The sequence below is a fragment of the Hermetia illucens genome, chromosome 3 (assembly GCF_905115235.1).
Source record: "Hermetia illucens chromosome 3, iHerIll2.2.curated.20191125, whole genome shotgun sequence".
NCBI classification, from domain to species: Eukaryota; Metazoa; Arthropoda; class Insecta; order Diptera; family Stratiomyidae; genus Hermetia; species Hermetia illucens.
In genome coordinates, this window is record NC_051851.1 from 89,303,495 (window position 1) to 89,322,416 (window position 18,922).

General features: G+C 41.0%; 1 protein-coding gene across 3 annotated transcripts in view; it reads left to right on the forward strand.

Annotated features, from left to right (window-relative positions):
• Window positions 1-628: 628 nt before the first annotated feature.
• Window positions 629-18,922, forward strand: part of LOC119652334 (hemicentin-1) — a 447,036-nt gene continuing 428,742 nt past the window's right edge. For all 3 annotated transcript variants that reach the window (XM_038056346.1, XM_038056348.1, XM_038056347.1), the window contains exon 1: window positions 629-1,209. The gene's annotated coding sequence lies outside the window, so the exon portion shown is untranslated. The remainder of the gene's footprint in view (window positions 1,210-18,922) is intronic.

Below are 18,922 nucleotides of genomic sequence, written 5' to 3' on the forward strand. Positions count from 1 at the left end.
TGTGTGCCGTTTTCTAATCGACATAGCCCACCTCATTTAATTCCAATCCTGATGCAGACGGAATAAAAATTCAAGAGGGTTTCTTCCTCATAATTCATTGCAACCTTGCTGCAGGCGCGGGTATGTAAAACTCTCAATGAAAGCAAAAATGTAACAAGGATTAAAACTGTCTACTAAGTGCACGCCATTTGTATTCGTACATAATCGATGCAATGCTCCCACAGAACGTAAAGTCCAGCGTTGATAAAGCTCTTAAAAGTGCATCAGAAGATCAGACGTAATCCCCGTCAGCAATACTTCTTCCATGTTTCATTATCTCATAATATTTTCATAATTTTTCCGAGAAAAACGCCTCAAAATGTATTTTTATTTGTGGACCTAGCAGTCCAGCCGACAACCCTCGCCGTGCACATCCACACTTTCGCACCACTTCTCTCGGGTCAGATGTCGAAGCGCCAGCCAGGATGATGTTTCCCGACGACTTCCAACTTGGAAGCTTGGGGTGCTCCTCCGAGTCCGTACCCGGATGAATGGATGCGTGCTGGCCTGGGGATTGCGCATGTCCCGTCCGAGATATCTTTCAGTTCCATCGTCGCCGCCATCAGCCACCGCCGTCATCCGTCCAAGAGATGTTAGGAGCACCCAGTTCGCAGTCGGATCGCGCTGAAGCCGCAAGTCCCACGTAGCAATTCGGGGGTGATTCGCCGTCTTGGCCGCTATCGCTGCCGCGAAATCCGTATCTGAGATACTGCGAGCCATCCGTTAATCCGCGTGTGAATCTCGCGAACGGGGCTGCCAGTGGGCCTTCGGTCGCGTGGCTGGGACGCTCGCACCCGGGACGTCGTGGTGCCCTATCAAGGTGATGCTAGCAAGTGTAGTGCGCTCTATTTCGAGTGGCGATGAGGAAACCACAATCAGCGCGTTGCGTACCATTCCTAGTGCGTTTCTTGTGTGCTTCTAAAAATAGGCTCGCGTAGCCCAAGGAGTGGAGTTGAAAGTGGGATTGGCCGGTGGTCAACGAAGTGGTGCGTTACGCATCAGGCATGTGGCGCGTGGGAGTGCGTGCTGACTGAACAATGCTGCCCGGATTCTGGTTAAGTGGATTATGTTGAGTGACCTGCGGGTGGATTGATTCACGGCGCCGCTGAGCGCTTCGGATTTATAGCAGCGCGGCCACATCACATCACGTTTGCAGACTTCAGTTCAAGAGTAAGCCCCAGTACTATTAGCAATTCTCGTTTCGCAGCCTCCTGAATGCATCAGCGGGGGTCCTCCAGGATTTTACCCGCCGTCGGCTAGCAACTTAGTAAGAGTACACTCAGTTTCTCGTGCCGTCTCACCCCTAATCCCTCACTCGTCTTTCTGAAAATAAAACCGAAACTGAGTCCGTGGCCTCGTTCCCAGGTGATGAAAAGAATCCTTAGTGTAAACGCTCACGTCTTGAGCGAAGCCCGACGTACTAACGCCTATTCACTCCACGTAAGCCGCACGTTGTAGTTGCCGCCGAGGGGCTAGGGCAGGCTTAATTAGCAAAATAGTCTTTAAAGCAGAGTTAATGGGAAAATGGTTTATATATGAATTAAGTGGGAGCCAAGTACTTTTGGGAAGCTGTAACGCAACACCTGGAGGAGCTAATTTACATTCGGTTTCAACCCTGATTATTTTGGGAATTTCAAGTGAAGGCGAGAAAGCGTTGCACCATCAATTCTGGGAGTATGTCAACTACTTGTTAGTTCCGCTCATCCGCACTTATTACTGCTGTTCAGTACTATTTTCTACTTCATCTAGAGCAACAAATGCAGATCGCGTAATAAATAATAATTCACACAACGGAATACGTTGCTTCGAAGTTGTAGCTGCAGTTATAGCTGGGCTAAGACACGGCTGCATAGATCTTTTTATGGAAAATTCACGGCTTTCCTTCGTGAAGTGTAAAACATGAAAGGACTCATATGCATGTGCACCGAGGCGCTTGGCAATAAATTTACACCGACTATCTCCCAAGCCATTGTTGCGGTGCATGCATGCCGTATGCAAATTTGCTATTTTTCAAAAACCAGAGATGATTTAGAATTTTCCTCATCCGCGCGCCACTGTGCTTTCCCAGCTAAGCTGTAATTGGTATTTTTAATATTGTGGTCAGGGCTCAAATAATAGGGGATGGATGAGCAGTTTGTACTACCGCAATAAGTGGCCCGTAAGCCAGGCCCTTGCAGGATCAGATAGGTCATGGTTGCTTCAGGGGCATCTGTCCAACGGCTCGTCGTAGTGTGCACGTTCACCAAACAAGCGATACAATTTTTGCTACAAATTCGAAAACGCCATGCTAATGTTTCTCATCAAGTTTCCACATTTACATATTTCTCTGCGCGTTGAAAGCAAGGCAGAAACAAACATAATCATGGACCCTAGGCTGTGGATGTTAATTGCCGCAACTAAGTGTGAGATTCACTTTAAGTACTCAAATCCGAGGTTTGTTTTGCTTGGGGAATCACTAATTGGACTTAATGCTTGAAGTGACACTCTTTGAAATGTTCTTGGGTTGTAGCGAAAAAGGAAGGCGGAGTAGCTTGACTACTTATCGTGCTAGGTCATGGTCTACTATGAGATTCTACGATGGTTTGGTCTTATCTATTGAACGTATTGAGTTATTGGAACAACTGATGCGGTTTTTTTGTTATAAACATTTCTTATTTGACACCAACCATACATCGGAAGCGTCAATTGGAGTTCAATTCGTAAAACTAATGAAAAGCATACATAATCCCAAGCGATTTCTTGCTATTTACTTTGTTAGCGTTTATCATTTCTTTCACGAGATTATTTTGTTAATTACAATGGGACCTGTCAAACACGGCAACCACAGAACCGAAGCTGTATCGGGTTTGATAGAAAGCTAGGTTTGGGAGCGAAGATAAATTTCAAAGAAACCACTCCACTTCATGTGTATCGTACGTTAAGTGTTTATTTACTTCTTTGTTTTTTAAAAAAAGAACCAAAAAGTTGACTGACGTTTGTTTTTGTTTACAGTTTAGTTGGTTGCTGTTCCCCCAAGGGATGTCTATCGCCTTAGTTGCTTAACTTTTGCCGTACTTAGGCAGTAGTTCTGCAATAGATTTTCCTTTAACGTTTTATTGGATCTTTCTGAAATAGAAACTAACACGAAGTTTAGAGTCAAACTTCAGATGTACTTCTCACCAATGCTACAGAATCATCATCATCAACGGGGCAGCAATCTGTATTCAGTCTAGGTCTGCCTTAATAAGGAACTCAAGACATCCTGGTTTTGCGCCGAGGTCCACCAATTCGATATCCCTAAAAGCTATCTATCCTGGTCTACGCAACCGTTCCATACTAGGCAGGGTCTGCCTCGTCCTCTCTTCCTACCATAGATATTGCCCTTATAGACATTCCGGGCAGGATTATCCTCATCCATCGTAACCTATTGAGCTGGATTTCATCCACACAAAGACGGTCATGGTAGGGTTCATAAATTTCATCGTTATGTAGGCTACGCAATCGTCCATCCTCATAGAGGGGGTCGAAAGTTCTGCGGAGGATTCTTCTCTCGAACACCCCCAGACTTCGAATTTTTTCTTGCTAAGACCCCAAGTCTCCGAGGAATACATGAGGACTGGCAAGATCACTGTCTTGTACAGTAAGTGACGTTTGGAGCGGAACAGTTTTTGTAAGCTGGAATAGGCTCTGTTGACTGCCAATCATCGTTGTTGCTGTTATCGGTTGTGATTTTCGACCCTAGATAGGAGAAAATATCAACGGTTTCGAAGTTCTAGTCTAATATTTTTATTATTTTCTTTTGACCAGTGTGATTTGATGTTGTTGGTAGGTTGGTTTTAAGTGCTGACGTTGCCACCATATATTTCGTCTTGCATTCATTGATGTGCAGCCTGCTTGATCTGGATGAAGGCAGTTAGTATGTTTCGGGTCGTTCGCATAAAGTCGATATCGTCAACATAGGCCAGTAGTTGGGTGCGCTCAAAGAGGATGGTGCCTCTCGCAATTACCTCAGCACGGATCAGTTTTTCCAGGGCCAGGTCAAAGAGGAGGCATGGTAAGACATTCCCTTGTCTTAGACCGTTGTTGATGTTGAATGATCGCGAGAGTAATCCTGCTGCTTTTATCTGGCCTCGCACATTAGTCAAGGTCAGCTTAGTCAGTCTTATCAATTTCGACGGGATACCGATTCTCTCATTACTGTGTACAGTTTTACCCTGGTTACGCTATCATAGGCGACCTTAAAATCTATGAAAAAATAGTGCAATTTTTGGCCATATTCCAACAATTCTTTCATCGCCTGCCGCAGAGAGAAAATCTGATCTAATTTGCCTGGAGTGAAGCCTCTTTGGTAATGGGCTAATAATTTTCTGGGCGCATGGGGCTATGCGACCTAACATGATATCTCGCTTTTTATGTATGGGACAGGTAATACCTCGTTGTCAGTCATCAAGCTTTGATTCGCTGTACAACACCTTCACGATAAGTTCATGAACAACTTCGTGTAATTGGCCTCCACATTTAATCAATTCGAGTGTAATTCAATCGGATTTTTAAACCAATGAATTGCACGAAAAGTTTCTTCTATACTATACCGTCGTCTTCAGTAGGTGCAGCCTCCGAATCGCTGATGTTCTGGCTGTTGAGCAGTTCGACAAAATACTCAACCTATCGCTCCAATATGCCCAGTGTCTCGGCAGGTGGTTGTGAAGATCTTTCGGTGTTGCTCCAGGGCATCTGTTGACAGCGGTTATTGCGGCATCCATTTCCGCCTTTAGGTGTTACGGTGGGCTGTGCTATAGATGGCTTCAGTGTTGACTTTCACATGATTGTCAGACGGAATTCTAAGCGGTGTTGTTATTCGAATCCGCATCATGCAAACGAGATTGTGGTCCGAGTCTATATTGACCCCCTGCATGTTCCTGACATTCATCAGGGCTAAAAGATTGCGGCGGTCGATCAACACAAGGTCAATTTGGTTGAAAGTGGCCCCATCTGTAGAGGCCAATGTATGTTTGTGAATAACCATTTCGTGTGACACTGCTAATTGATATCATACCAGGCTTCGAGGGTTCGTTCAATTGCCTCGTAGGAGGTGTCCTTCTCCGACGCTGCTGTCTCCGTTGTAGGGCGTGAACGTAATTGAGGCGTATATTTTTAAATTTGCCTCGCAAGCGCAGAGTGCATAGCCGTTCGCTTATGTTTTCAAAGTCGATATTAGCAGGTTTCATTTTTAGCTGACTAAGAAATCTACTCCGAGCAAGTGGTTTACTAGATGGCGACTATAATGTACGATGTAGTGGCTCTTCTCCAGGAAATCGATCCCTGCCCAATACATCTCCTGCAACTGTATTACGTCAGCTCTATATTGGGACAGGATATCAGCTAGTTGCTGAGCATCTCCTTCTCAGTACAAGGAGCGCACGCTGTATGGAAAAGTTCCCAAATCGTTATTACATTTTCGTTGCCAGGCTCAGCGTTGTGTTGTCAATCCCGTCCCAAGTTTCCTTTGTAGCTTCGTAGCTTTGGTTTTGCATGTAGAGTTGCCAGGCCTACCCAACCCCCAAGCTCAGGTCTCCTGCTTTGTACAGAGAGCGCACGTTGTATAAGAAAATTCGCAAGTCCATATTCCGTTTTCCTTGCCCGGCTCGACGTTGTGTTGTCAATCCCGGTGGTTTTTCATTTAGGGTTGCTTGGCCTTCCCGACCCCCAATCTGGGGGAATAGTTGGTACAATTTATTCCGTTTTAAGGCACGGGAGACTCACCTTCATTCTTATCTATCTGCAGCTTTTCGTTGGTTCAGAAGCTGTTTCCCAGGTTTTATTTTTCATTGTGGATACCCATCTGTTTCGCCCTAGGACGTATGTTACCCTTTTACGACCTGTTATATAATAATAATAATCAATGCAGTTGGGGCTGGGCCTTGAGGTCTGTTAGAGTACTTCATTCACGATCGTAACGGTACATTACAATACACTGTAGGAGGCAATGTGGTCAGCATTGCGCTCGCTCGAGATTTTTGCCCTGATTTTACCCAGGTACTCATTCACAGCTGAGCCGACTGTGATCCGACTTTTAATCGATATAAATACATTACCACCAGTGAGATTTGAACCTCGACCTTCCGTAGGCAGCTTTGTGTTCTAATCACTCAGCTATCCGGACTCAGCTATGCTGCTGCACCTGCTGCAGAATCCTTGTATATTCTTAATAAAAATAGATAGACATACACAACGTCCTGTTTATCCTTTATCTACATTCTAGAAAATTCACTTTTAAGGTTTTGTTTGTAAAATGAAAGCTTATTAAATTCCGTTCAATGTCTGTCTCGCTGGGAATCGTGCACGCCCACGCATGTATTGAGTTACATCGTTCTATGCGGAACTTAAGAGGAGTTTCCATATATGCAAATAAAGGGTGTAAAATTGTTTTTCGCCGCATGTAGTCATGTGTGGTAACAAATGAAAAGTCTCGATTGATACTTTACGAATCAGGTTTCAATTTTGAAACCAGTTGTGTGAAGCGGTCGTTAAGAGGCCATTCTCAGAAACTACCCTCCAGGAAAAATTCAAAAAAGTCATGCAGGTTCCTCTATATGACATCTAGGCCCCGAAATACCCTCCATATCGATGTCTAATCAAATAAAGTTAATAATAGAATGTTAATATATTTTTAAAATTGGTTGAGAACCCTCCCCTCCTTCCCCCCTCAAGTCTAATCCTAGAGCCATGCACTAATATGAGGCAGCGTACTCGAAAGTTTGGTGGAAATCCTACTATTATTAACAAAGTTACAATAGGTTGCCTCTTTTTCGACAAATCGGTACTCCCTAAGAGATAAAATGTCAGTACCACATCAAATGGATATGGGGTATGTCTGACGGATATATACTACGAGCTATGCATAAACAAAGCCAACGTGTACGTAAATATTCTGACATAAAGGATCAACAAAACCGTTCACACCTGAAGCGCCGAGCTCCCGGACTTGTTTAAATTCTTCGTTGTTAACGCTGTTATAATGGAGACTTATTAATACCTCTCGATAATGCGAATAATACGTTGTTGTCATAGTGCTTTGAAATGAGAGGAGATACCCACATATAGTAATTAATCAAATATTCATAGGTACGATTATCCAATGTATCATTGCAGGCATTTCAGTTGAAGGCTTAAAACTTACTAAAGCATGCAATAATCGCTACTAATTATAATTGGTAGACGAACCAAACAAGCCAGATCACAAATAAATTAAATGTGGCTGTAAAGTATAATAGTAATTTTAGCCAACATGAAAAAGGTGCTTCTGTGTCTGAGCTGTTTTCATGGCTTTTTTAAGCAGCTTGTACGTGAAGCTTACATATTTATGTGATAAATATTGAATGATTGTTATCTGAGGGACAAATCAAATTGATGCTTTAGTTCTTTAGGTGAACGTTTGTTAAAGGCTTTTGCGACATCCGGAAAAATATAAAGTTTTTAAACTTTTAAGTCCTTTTCCATACCATTAGTGATTCTACTATTTCCTGATTGATGTTTTCGAATCATATCTGCATTTGTTGTAGGTTTTCAGCGCTTCAGTAACATTCTCCCGAAAATTTCGCGAAAAATCTAGGTAGGTTCGCACGAAGATGCTTCCAACGGATATTCGCTAGGCTTAATTTCCGAGGCGCTTTCTAGGTTTGTCCTATATTTTTCATAAAATGAAACTGATTGTTTGAGGGGGGGGGTATACGTTTTGTTCAAATAAGTTGGTATGGCAACGTTTCCATCAATAACAACATTGGGAGAATAGGATTACTAGTCTGTTTGAAGCCAACAGGATTTCATCTTTCAAGCATGTCGAACTTATCAAAATTTCCTAAATTTTCTAACAACATTGAAGCCCCGGTATTATAGCTCTTTTAGCATTTGTATCATTCGCTGCTTTGTTTTTGGTAATAAGTAGCTCTTAGATCTTATCAGATATTTTAGATATTGGGATCTGCCTTCATACTTCATTGTAGAGTTCAAGCGATTTATGCTAGATCGGAGCCCATTCCGACAGTTGAAAATTATATTTTTTTGTCAGTTACTAGATACAAAATCTAGGGCTTTGTTTCAATTCAATGCAGTTTCCGTCTCTCAAGTCTTTCGCCTATAGTTTTTAAGGTTATTATATTATTATTAAAATCAGTTTGCTGTCTGTCTGTCTGTTCGTCACACGCATTTTTCTTGGGGATGGTTGTAGCGATTGACACCACATTTGATAAAAAGAATCCTTTTACGTCGAATTTAAGGGGGGGGGGGTCCCCATACATGCAAAGCGGGGTGCAATTTTTTTTTCATCAAATATAGTCATGTGGGGTATCACAATAAAGGCCTCGATTAGTATTTTTCGAAGCCAGTCTTAGTTTTGACATTTGTTGGGAAGATGGGGAGTGCGAGGGGTTGAAAATGATTATTTCTTTAACGTACCCATTCTCAGGAACTACTTAACCGAAAAATCTGAAAAAATCAAGTCTGCCACTGTATAGTGCCTAGGCTCCAAAATACCCTCCATACCGATACCTGCTCAAATAAAGTTAATAATAGTACATTACTATAATTTTTAGTAATTGGCAGGAAAACCCACCTTAAGTTCATTCTAGAATCACGAAATTGCAGCAATGTAGGCTACAGCATGGAGCATGCTCCTACCAAATTTGGTGAAAATCGCACTATTACGAACAAAGTTATACTAGGTCAAAACTGTCGCTTCTATGCAAATTAAAGACTTTGAATGTCAATATCACTTGAAGGTGGGTGTTTTGACATAATATATGCATATTACGCGGTACATACTAATGGCACAAATACACTCAAACCTCTTGATAAAAGAAATACACAAAATCTTTCATACCTGAAGCGTCTAGCTTCCGGTTTCGCGACTTGTTTTTTGATAGGACGATTCGTGACCGCCAGCAAGTGTGCTTTGCTTTTTAGACCCCGCTAACATGAAACTGTAGTAACTATACATTTTCTGGGTAATATACTTCAGGCATTATTCTTTCTTTTTCTGTCTATGGTGTCTATTGTATCAGTTGGAGTCAATGGAAGTTTCTTGAGAATAGATTTTGCAAAATGTCAAATCGACTATGCATAATTTCAGAAAGTTAAATAAAAATCCAAGTGCTATTAACAAAATTATAGCAGTTAAAAATTGTGTATGCCACGTGAATTTAACGAACTCTAAGATATATTTGACGTCATGATCATATAAAGTGAACTCAAAACAACGGCGTGTGTTCGGACAGCTGAATGGTTAGAGCACAAGGCTATTGACGGGAGGTCGCGGTTCAAATCTCACAGGCGGCAGTGGAATTTTTATCGGATACCAGTCGACCCAGCTGTGAATGAGTACCTGAGTTAAATCAGGGTGCTGGCCACATTGCCTCCTAAAGGTTACTAAAATCCTGTAGTGTACCGTTACGCTCTTGAGTGAAGTGCTCTAACACACTTCACGGCCCTGGTCCTATTGTATTGTCGCGCCAACGATTATTATGATTATAGGAACATCGTAGTTGGAGTGTTATATATATATATGTAATGAAGGAATATTTTCTCTCACACAAGATGAACACAAACATTTATACCCGAAGCGTCTAGCTTCCAATATTCCGACTTGTTTTTTTAGGGGACTTAGCATTATGTTGCACGTTGCAATCCTGACAGTAGCTACATATTTCTTACTACCCCATATAGATGTCCCTAGACAAAAATACCAGGTAACTTACTATAGCCTCTGATATAATCAAACCCTTCACAATTTTTACAATGAATGGGTCCACTTATGGTGACATATGCAATTCGGTGACGAAACAACCGCCCTGATTGACCGGATACGACCAAGCTATCCCAAAAAAACCTAAAAACTTGGCGAAATGGCCGTGCAGGTTCGTCCGAAAATGCTGAAGTGTCCTGTGTGGGCCTCTATGCTAGCCAGGCTCTGGAATGATCTTTTGAACACTTCAGTGCTTCAGGTGCTATTCTAAAAAACTTAACTGATGCGTGAGTTGGCACCGAAACCTGAAAAAATCAATAAACACGAGACATTGTGCAAACGTAACGAAAGATAAGGAGCTAAACATGAAAATTAAATCAAAAATGAATAACGGCTGCAGTGCGCGCGTGGAGCCGTCAAACTTTGGCTTTAGCTACTACGATCAAGACGGAAAATTCACGATTGTTCACGTTTTGCCCAAGTATTTCTTGCATTAGCTGCCTTTGTGGTCCAATCAGTCTCGGCATTCTCAACACATTTTTCTGTGAGCTTCCCAGGTTAGAGGGGAAGTGAGCAAAACGAGGTCCTCAAATCAAAGAAAATTTATTGAACTGAATCCATGATTGTCATATTTGTAGTAACACAAATTCAAAAGAAACCGAAAATAGCAGCCAAACAAAACCGAATCGCTAGATCAGAAGAAAGGGGAGAAAGTAAGTAATAAAATAATGAAAATAGAAAAATAAAAAATACCAGTGATATTAGTTACGTAAAAAATAAAATAAGACGAAAAGTACGCCGAGAGCAAGAGTTAATAAGTCGTTGGATCTTTGCCCTAAAAGCCGTTTCGGTTCCGTCCTGTATCAATTATCATTTAATTAAAGATTAATAAGAATTTTCAAATTTAAACATTTTCAAATAAATATATTCTACTTGAGGGAATCGAACTAGATTCCTTCGTTTTCTTTTGCTGATGCACCTGTGCGATGCTCGGGCTCACTTCCTCACAAGTAAACCGGTATCTGCACCGCGGTTCAACTTCAATCTCCGAGACGCCAACAAATCGATCACCGATTGCTGCGAAACGTCTTCATCCACAGGATTCCACGGCCAAACATTGTAAAAGAAACAAAAACATGTCGGAAAATCGTTTGGAAAGCTTTGTGTATTTCCTATATAAAAACATTTGCGTGGATATTGGACATTGGTGACCATAACCAAATTTCAGCTCCGGCCCTTCTCCAGTGTATATTAAATGTCAGCACTGAGATCAGCTTTGAAGAGTACTAAACGAGATCTTTTATTTGACACCCCACATGGCTCTTTTTGGTGAGGAAAACTTCTACACCTCTTTGCATGTATGTAGACTTCCCTTAAATTCAAGGAAGAAAAATGTAATTCACTGCATGCGTGGACATTTATAGTTCCCACCTTCGCACCAAATTTGGGGCCAATGGACTTAACCGTTTCTGAGAAAACTGCATGTGATAGACAGACAGTAAAACGAATGCTTCTCATCGAACTCAATGCAATTCCTAGCGAACTCAATGCAATTCCTCTGCTCATGATATACTTAAAGTATCCGAATAATTCCTATTTTAAATGTTTTCGCGAGAAAATAAACAAAATTAAGAAACATTGTTTTGTCTTCAAATCACATTTAATCACTTCACTTCTTTTGCCTCTCAAATTTGAAGATACAAAAGAAATCCTAAAAAAAATCATCGAAACTCGCACCAGATACCAACCAAGGTCTTATCGCCACGAACATTCTCGCCTCCAAAGGATAAGAAACCGCCCAGCTGACTCAGGTCCTGGCCATGTTTGCGTTTGGTTGACCCCGGCCTAGAATTTGAAGTTCAACGTCGGTGATGGCGATAGCCAGAACAGCCTTGATTTCCTCCCAGTTTCTATGCTCCGAGAAGCCCTAGTTACAACAATAAATGGACCTTGGCATTTGCTTGCATCTTGTCGTAACAAGAAACAAGCGTTGGGATTACATATCACAATATGAACATGGATCTGAATGATCATTAAGAAATTACTGTTCAAATTTGAAATATTTAAATAGAAATGTTTTTTTTTTGCCCCAAGGTAAAAGAGAGTGTTTTGTAAACAAAATAAAATTAATCATTATAAATATTAAATATTTGGTAGAAGAATTTGGAATGACTGTATTGGAGAAAGTAAATTGTCCTACATAAGAAAAAGAAGAAATGCTACATATTAGCAAGTGCAACGCTACCCACTTACTTCCTACACCGGAAATCTTTCGATGTATGTGGAAACTATATCAAATTGTCGTAGTGTATGCTTTGTTGTTTTCAGTAATTACAATATCTGGAAAACCTAATAGAGTTGATTATCTAATAGAAAAATAATCAGTAGAAATGTAGACTTATAAGTTTAGTTACGAAAAACGAATCAGCCATGACAAGAGTACAATTGGGCTTCATCATCATCAACGGCGCAACAACCGGTATCCGGTCTAGGCCTGCCTTAATAAGGAACTCCAGACATCCCGGTTTTGCGCCGAGGTCCACCAATTCGATATCCCTAAAAGCTGTCTGGCGTCCTGGCCCACGCCATTGCTCCATCTTAGGCAGGGTCTGCCTCGTCTTCTTTTCCTACCATAGATATTGCCCTTATAGACTTTCCGGGTGGGATCATCTTCATCCATACGGATTAAGTGACCCGCCCACCGTAACCTATTGAGCCGGATTTTATCCACAACCGGACGGTCATGGTATCGCTCATAGATTTCGTCATTGTGTAGGCTACGGAATCGTCCATCCTCATGTAGGGGGGCAAAAATTCTTCGGAGGATTCTTCTCTCGAACGCGGCCAAGAGTTCGCAATTTTTCTTGCTAAGAACCCAAGTTTCCGAGGAATACATGAGGACTGGCAAGATCATAGTCTTGTACAGTAAGAGCTTTGACCCTATGGTGAGACGTTTCGAGCGGAACAGCCTTTGTAAGCTGAAGTAGGCTCTGTTGGCTGACAACAGCCGTGCGCGGATTTCATCATCGTAGTTGTTATCGGTTGTGATTTTCGACCCTAGATAGGAGAAATTGTCAACGATCTCAAAGTTGTATTCTCCTGTCCTTATTCTTCCTATTTGACCAGTGCGGTTTGATGTTGTTGGTTGGTTGGTTTTCGCTGCTGACGTTACTACGATATACTTTTTGTTGCCTTCATTGATGTGCAGCCCAAGATCTCGCGCCGCCTGCTCGATCTGGATGAAGGTAGTTTGTACGTCTCGGGTGGTTCTTCCCATGATGTGGATATCGTCAGCATAGGCCAGTAGTTGGGTGGACTTAAAGAGGATCGTACCTCTTGCATTTACCTCAGCATCACGGATCACTTTCTCAAGGGCCAGATTAAAGAGGAGCCATGATAGCGCATCCCCTTGTCGTAGACCGTTTTTGATGTCGAATGCTGATTGGTTGGTAAAGCTTCCCCTGGTGCGGTTACTCCCTGTACTTTTCGAATTCACAGACTTGTTGGTTCTCCGAGGCTTCCTTTTTCCGTCTGTGAAGTCGCTTCTTCGCTCGCCGGAGTTCGTGATAATTCTCTGCGTGTGCCCGCGTTCTTTGAGAATGCAACATTACTCGGTATGCAGCGTCCTTCCGTTCCGTTGCTAGCTTACATTCATCATCAAACCAGCCGCTCCGACCTTTTTTGCGGCTGGGGCCAAGTATCTTTGTAGCCATGTCAATGATAATTTTCTTCAGGTGGTTATGAAGATCATTGGTTGATGCTTCATCTCCAGGACCTCTATTGATTGCGGTTATTGCGGCATCCGTTTCCCTCTTATAGGTGTCGCGGAGAGCTGTGTTGTGGATGGCTTCAGTATTCACTCTCACCTGATTGTCAAAGTAATCTCTTTGCTGGCGCAAAATATAAATGTTAATTGAAGTGGAATATCCTATCGGAAAATATATGTGTGAATAGCCAGAAAATCAAAGATACATATGTGAAAGTAATATAAAGATGATGGCAGGTCAGCGTTAGATTTGATAATTTTGATAATTGATAATTACTACCTACTGCCGTCAATAATTATATTTAAGCCGATCCAGTTAAACAATGTTTGCAGTTTAAAGAATAAAAAGTATCATAGAATTTTTTTTTCGGTTCCTTTGGTTGAGGGACCCTGAGAGTGACTCTCTATCTGCTTCTCTAGTCCATGGACTATCTTTTAGGGCTAACACCCAAATTTAAAAAAAAAAACACAGGACAGAGAGACAGTGGAGTTTCGTCCAGGGTTAGGTAGCGTCTGGTGAGTTGCCTGTGTCTTGACGAAACCGTAATCGTCTGAATCACAGCATAGGTGAGCATGATCAACCAATGGCTATATTGTAGTAGTTGTTTCCAGCCACGACTATATTGTACTAGTTATTTCCAGCCACGTATGTGTGTAAATAACTGTTAAACACTGTGGTCTGGGTATGCGTGGCAGCAGAAGGAGTTGGAGACCAAATCGACGGAATCAAGGATCAATGTCCATATCTAAATATTTTAAAAAACCAACAAGGTGCCCGTCACTTGGGTTTGGAGAGGTCCTTAACGTCAAACAAGATTATAAACCCAAACAAACTGCGAACTCGGAAGCAAGTGAAAGTTTTTACACAGCTAAGTGATGATATGAATCTTATTGAGCATCTGTGAGAATATTCAAAGGATATAGAAAACACACTCTTTCTACAAAAACCGGCTTAAAACTTGAGGAAAGAGTGGTCCAAAATAAATATAGAAATTACAAAAAATCTAGCATTGTCAACGCAGTTATAGAATCAGAGTAGTTTTACTAACATTTTCCTCTGTAGTAATCTACACTCCTGTTGTGCATACTTACTTTCGTGAGTAACTATAGATCAATACCATTCAATCAATATAGAACATCATATTGAAAAGTTTTGCAGAAATCCAATTTTTATTAAAAAAATGGTAATTGGCCAATTTATCCCCACTTAAGGTATTGTGTGCACAGAGAATTTGAGTATTACATTAAATTAAGGAGTCTGAATTATTCAAATATTCGTACATGAATAATCCACAGTCTACACTTTCATACCTGAAGCGCTGAACATCCGCTTTCCAGTTTGTTTGACTTTGCTGCTACTATTCTCATGTCTGCTTGCAACGGATGCTTCGCGTCTTTTATTGAATTCCAGTGTATGGTTGTTCAAGTAGGGGTTGGTAGTTTGGATCAAAATTTTTAAGATTTTCTTCAGATTCGTTTGCTCTCCTTCCTCTTTAGTCTTTGTCTAAATTGAATCCAGCATTTTTTTTCGGTTATACACTTGGTCCGAGTGTAATCGAGAGACTCCCAAATCACTATCTAGCATATCTAACCAGCGCTGTTTTGGGCGGCGTTCGATGTTTAGGCCAATCATAATGTGTCCTCTGCCTAGAGTCGTTTCCTAGGAATCAAAGAAGTATATAGCCAGCCGAACGGGAAACATAACGTGGAACAGGAAGAGCACCATCTAGTACCACACTAAACCTAAGGTTTGGCTGGATACTGTAATAGTATTTGTTTCGGAATTCTACTCTCCGTCATTGGTTTTATATCCCTAGACCATTCCAACAGATATTCGTATATTCGTAAATCGCTCAGTAACTCGTACAATTCATGGTTTCGCCAAGCCTGATTCTTCTTTACTGTCTTGAAAACTTATGGAAAAATGGTGAGTTCAGATATGTCCACCGGACTTCCGGCGCCTATGCAGGGTCTATTTTTCGTTTCAGCATCGCTCGTGTTAAGCTCTGATCCCCTCTCCTCCTGTCAATCCAGGCGATAACTGCCTTGTCAATAAGCTTATTAATGACATGATAGAAGCTCCTCTTTTCGGCATCATAAGTTTTTAAGTTAGGCGACCGCCGCAATTTTGTAACGGCTCTAAAGACGGGGACCATACTATTCCGCCCCCCCCCCCTCTCTCCCATCCGAAAGTGCAGTTGGGAAAGCAAAGTTTATTATCATGGCACCCATTTTTCAGAGACTCGCCAGTTGAGCAACATAGTAGGGAATAATTTGGAAGTCTTCGGCGTATTATTTACACAAAATCACGCCATGGGTGTGCACCTATTTCGATGAATTAAAAGAAGGCCAAATTCAGTATATGACCCACAGCAAATGGTACTGCGAAGTTTTAATAAAAAATACAAAGGGTTTTAGAGGAACCAGATTGTATGATTGAACACACCTTTAAAGTGTATTCATTTGAAATTATGATTTATATTCCGATTTATGTCGAAAGTCAACACCAATTAGGTCTTTCTGAGCGATCGCTGAGAACGGTGCCGCAAATTGAAAGATGACCTTTTCAAAACCTAATCATAATGGTATTGACAGCCTGTCATTTCAAAGATTTTCGGTACACTTCCTATAAAACTGTTTCTACATTTTAACCAAAAACTTTTCAATTTCCCTAATATAATTAATAATTGAAGGGAAATATGTCATTCTTTTCATGTGCGAATCACTTTGCCTATGGAAAGTACTGTAGCGCCATAAACTCTGGAAGATGAACTAGTTCACAAGTGAATACAAAAGGTAACTGAATTCAAGAAGATGATTTGCTTAAGCATTTCCGAAGTCCGGATCTAGTAAGTACATCCATTTCTATAAATTTAGGTAATTGATCGTCATTCAACCTATCGAGATTTTTCCATTCCTGTCGTCATCTTTTCGTCTATTTTGCTATATCTTGGGTATCGAATATTGTTAAGTTTCCATCAGTTTCCATCCCTCTATCTTGTGTAAGTTTTTATCATGTCAGTGTTTCGTTCGCACGGTTGCCTTTCCTTTGCTCTGCTCGCTGACCTAGTTTCGACGACATATGTTACTACCGCTGTACTACACTATGTCTGATGGTCTTTTCCCAAGTGATGCGATTTACATGCTAGTTGTGCTTTTAATGTAAGATGAGGAGTATATTTTGCTAGTTATGCTGTAACTTTTACAACAACATTTATTGAACCTGATCTCAAGTAAGAAAATTGCATGATTTATTCAAGTGGTTGATGGTACATTCTAGGGTTTGTTTTACAGATTCAGTCTCTTTTGGCATAAACTTCTGATTTGCACAGAACTCTTTCATCTTAGGTCGCATACTTCATGGTCTGAATGAAAGAATTCAGTAGTTGGGGAAACCAATGGGTACTACATAAAATCAAGTACTTTTGGCTTAAATTTCTATTCTCTCAAGGCGGCTAATTTGGAATAGCTGTTGTGCGAAACAGAATGGACGGTATCATAAGCATATACACGACTGCAAATACTTCTTAGGAAAAATGTACCCCATCTAATACTACTACAAATACTACCGAGTCTACCCTAGGAGCCGTGTGATTATAAATGGGATCCAGTTTTTGGTTGCTCTCTTTTATAAATTCAGTATCATTATATGCAAGGTTGCCTAGGGTCGCATAATGCGTTAACGACCCCCATTCGCCATCGGTGTCATCGCTTCAGCTGTCTCTGCTATTTTCCGAGAAACTTTCACTCTTCCTTCACTGTTCTAAGCCACGCATTTCTAGGGCCACCCATTTGTCTACCATTTTGGGATAATTGATTTCATTAGGTGGCATAACCTACAATGGAATTGCTGCTCCAACTTATCCACTAAGACTTCCATTTCCTGATCAACCGGTGTACAGGTATCTGCCCCGTACACTGACCAGGTTCTTCATTACTTTTTGCCTTAGACTAGAAAACCTCGATGACAAAACCTAAACACGAATTGGTGAATGCCAGAAACATTTGAGTAACAGTGGTGGTTATCACCACATACACAAGAAAATGTTGGCACGCAGCAACTTTAACTTGATTTTGGGGTTGAAATATTTCTAAATTTTGGAAAAAACAGTGAAGACGATTTACCGATTTACCAATATCAACGCAATGTTTCCTAGATCTACAAACTGATCGACGTCTTTAATATTCTGTCCATTAAGGTAAATAGGAAGAGTACAATGGCCAGTTAGACTCAGAGGCTTGGCCTTGTTGGTGCTGATTTTCTCATCAACTGTACGTGGCTCCCTTCCAAATCCAGCCATGAGGCCGAGGTCGATGACTGATGAATGATTGTCTAAGGAGATGCTGTCAGCTTAGTCGAGTTTGTGAGGAAAGATTGATGGGAAGCAAGATTGTGAATTCTTCATGGACCACTGACATTAACACTCCCTGCAAAAGGCATTGGATTTAAAAATAGCAATCATTAGATGGTTAATGAGATATCCACTTTAACTTGTAAATGACGTTTTCAGTTTTTTAATACCCTGGAATGCCTCCGTGAGTCAGCTTTTAACAGTTGCTAATTTTAATGGTACCTAGAAAACTAAAAAACGAGTGTCTTCAGGTTTTTATCAAGAAATCCGTCCAAAAAGTCTATAACTCTTAAGGATCGGACCACGGGTATCTGTTGCATAAAACGGGGGCACAATCAGATGATGCTATTGCTTGCGCACAGATATCTCATACCCGGAGCAAGTGTAATACAAAATACGAAGTTGTGTGTAATACAAAAAGTTATTAAAATCGGTTTATTCTGTGTCTGTCCGTCCGTCTGTCTGTTTGCCTACCTATTGACAAGAAATTTAGTAGGAAAGTGGGAACTCTGAACCTCTACGCATGCAGTATGAGTAACATCGCTCTCAGGCACTGTTCAACCCAACAAATCCGCAAATTCACAATGCTGACGCTATATAGTTTGGGGCCTACCTTCCGTACCGTTAATAATGTCCGTATATTTTTTAGTACACCGTTAACCAAACCACCGTTAAATTTATTCTAGCATGCAGATATATAAAATATAACATGAAGCATGCTGGTAAAGTCACTATTGCTAACAAAATTATAATAGGCCAAATTTGTGCCTTGTGAAAATTTGCGGCTATCTAAGACTTTGAATGTGACTGTCATCCAAAAGTGAATAGTCTGACGTAATATAAACATATAAGTTACGAGCTAGGTACAAACTAGATGAATAAATATTTTTATTCAAAACACAAAACCTTTTATGCCTGAAGCGTCCAGCTTCCCGACTTGCTTAGATTGTGTCCAAAAATTTTAGTAAACTTTTGTCGGATTTAAGACGGAACTTGGTGATTTTGTGGTTTTTTAAGAAGGGCTGAAAAGGTCGCAAAATGCAAGCG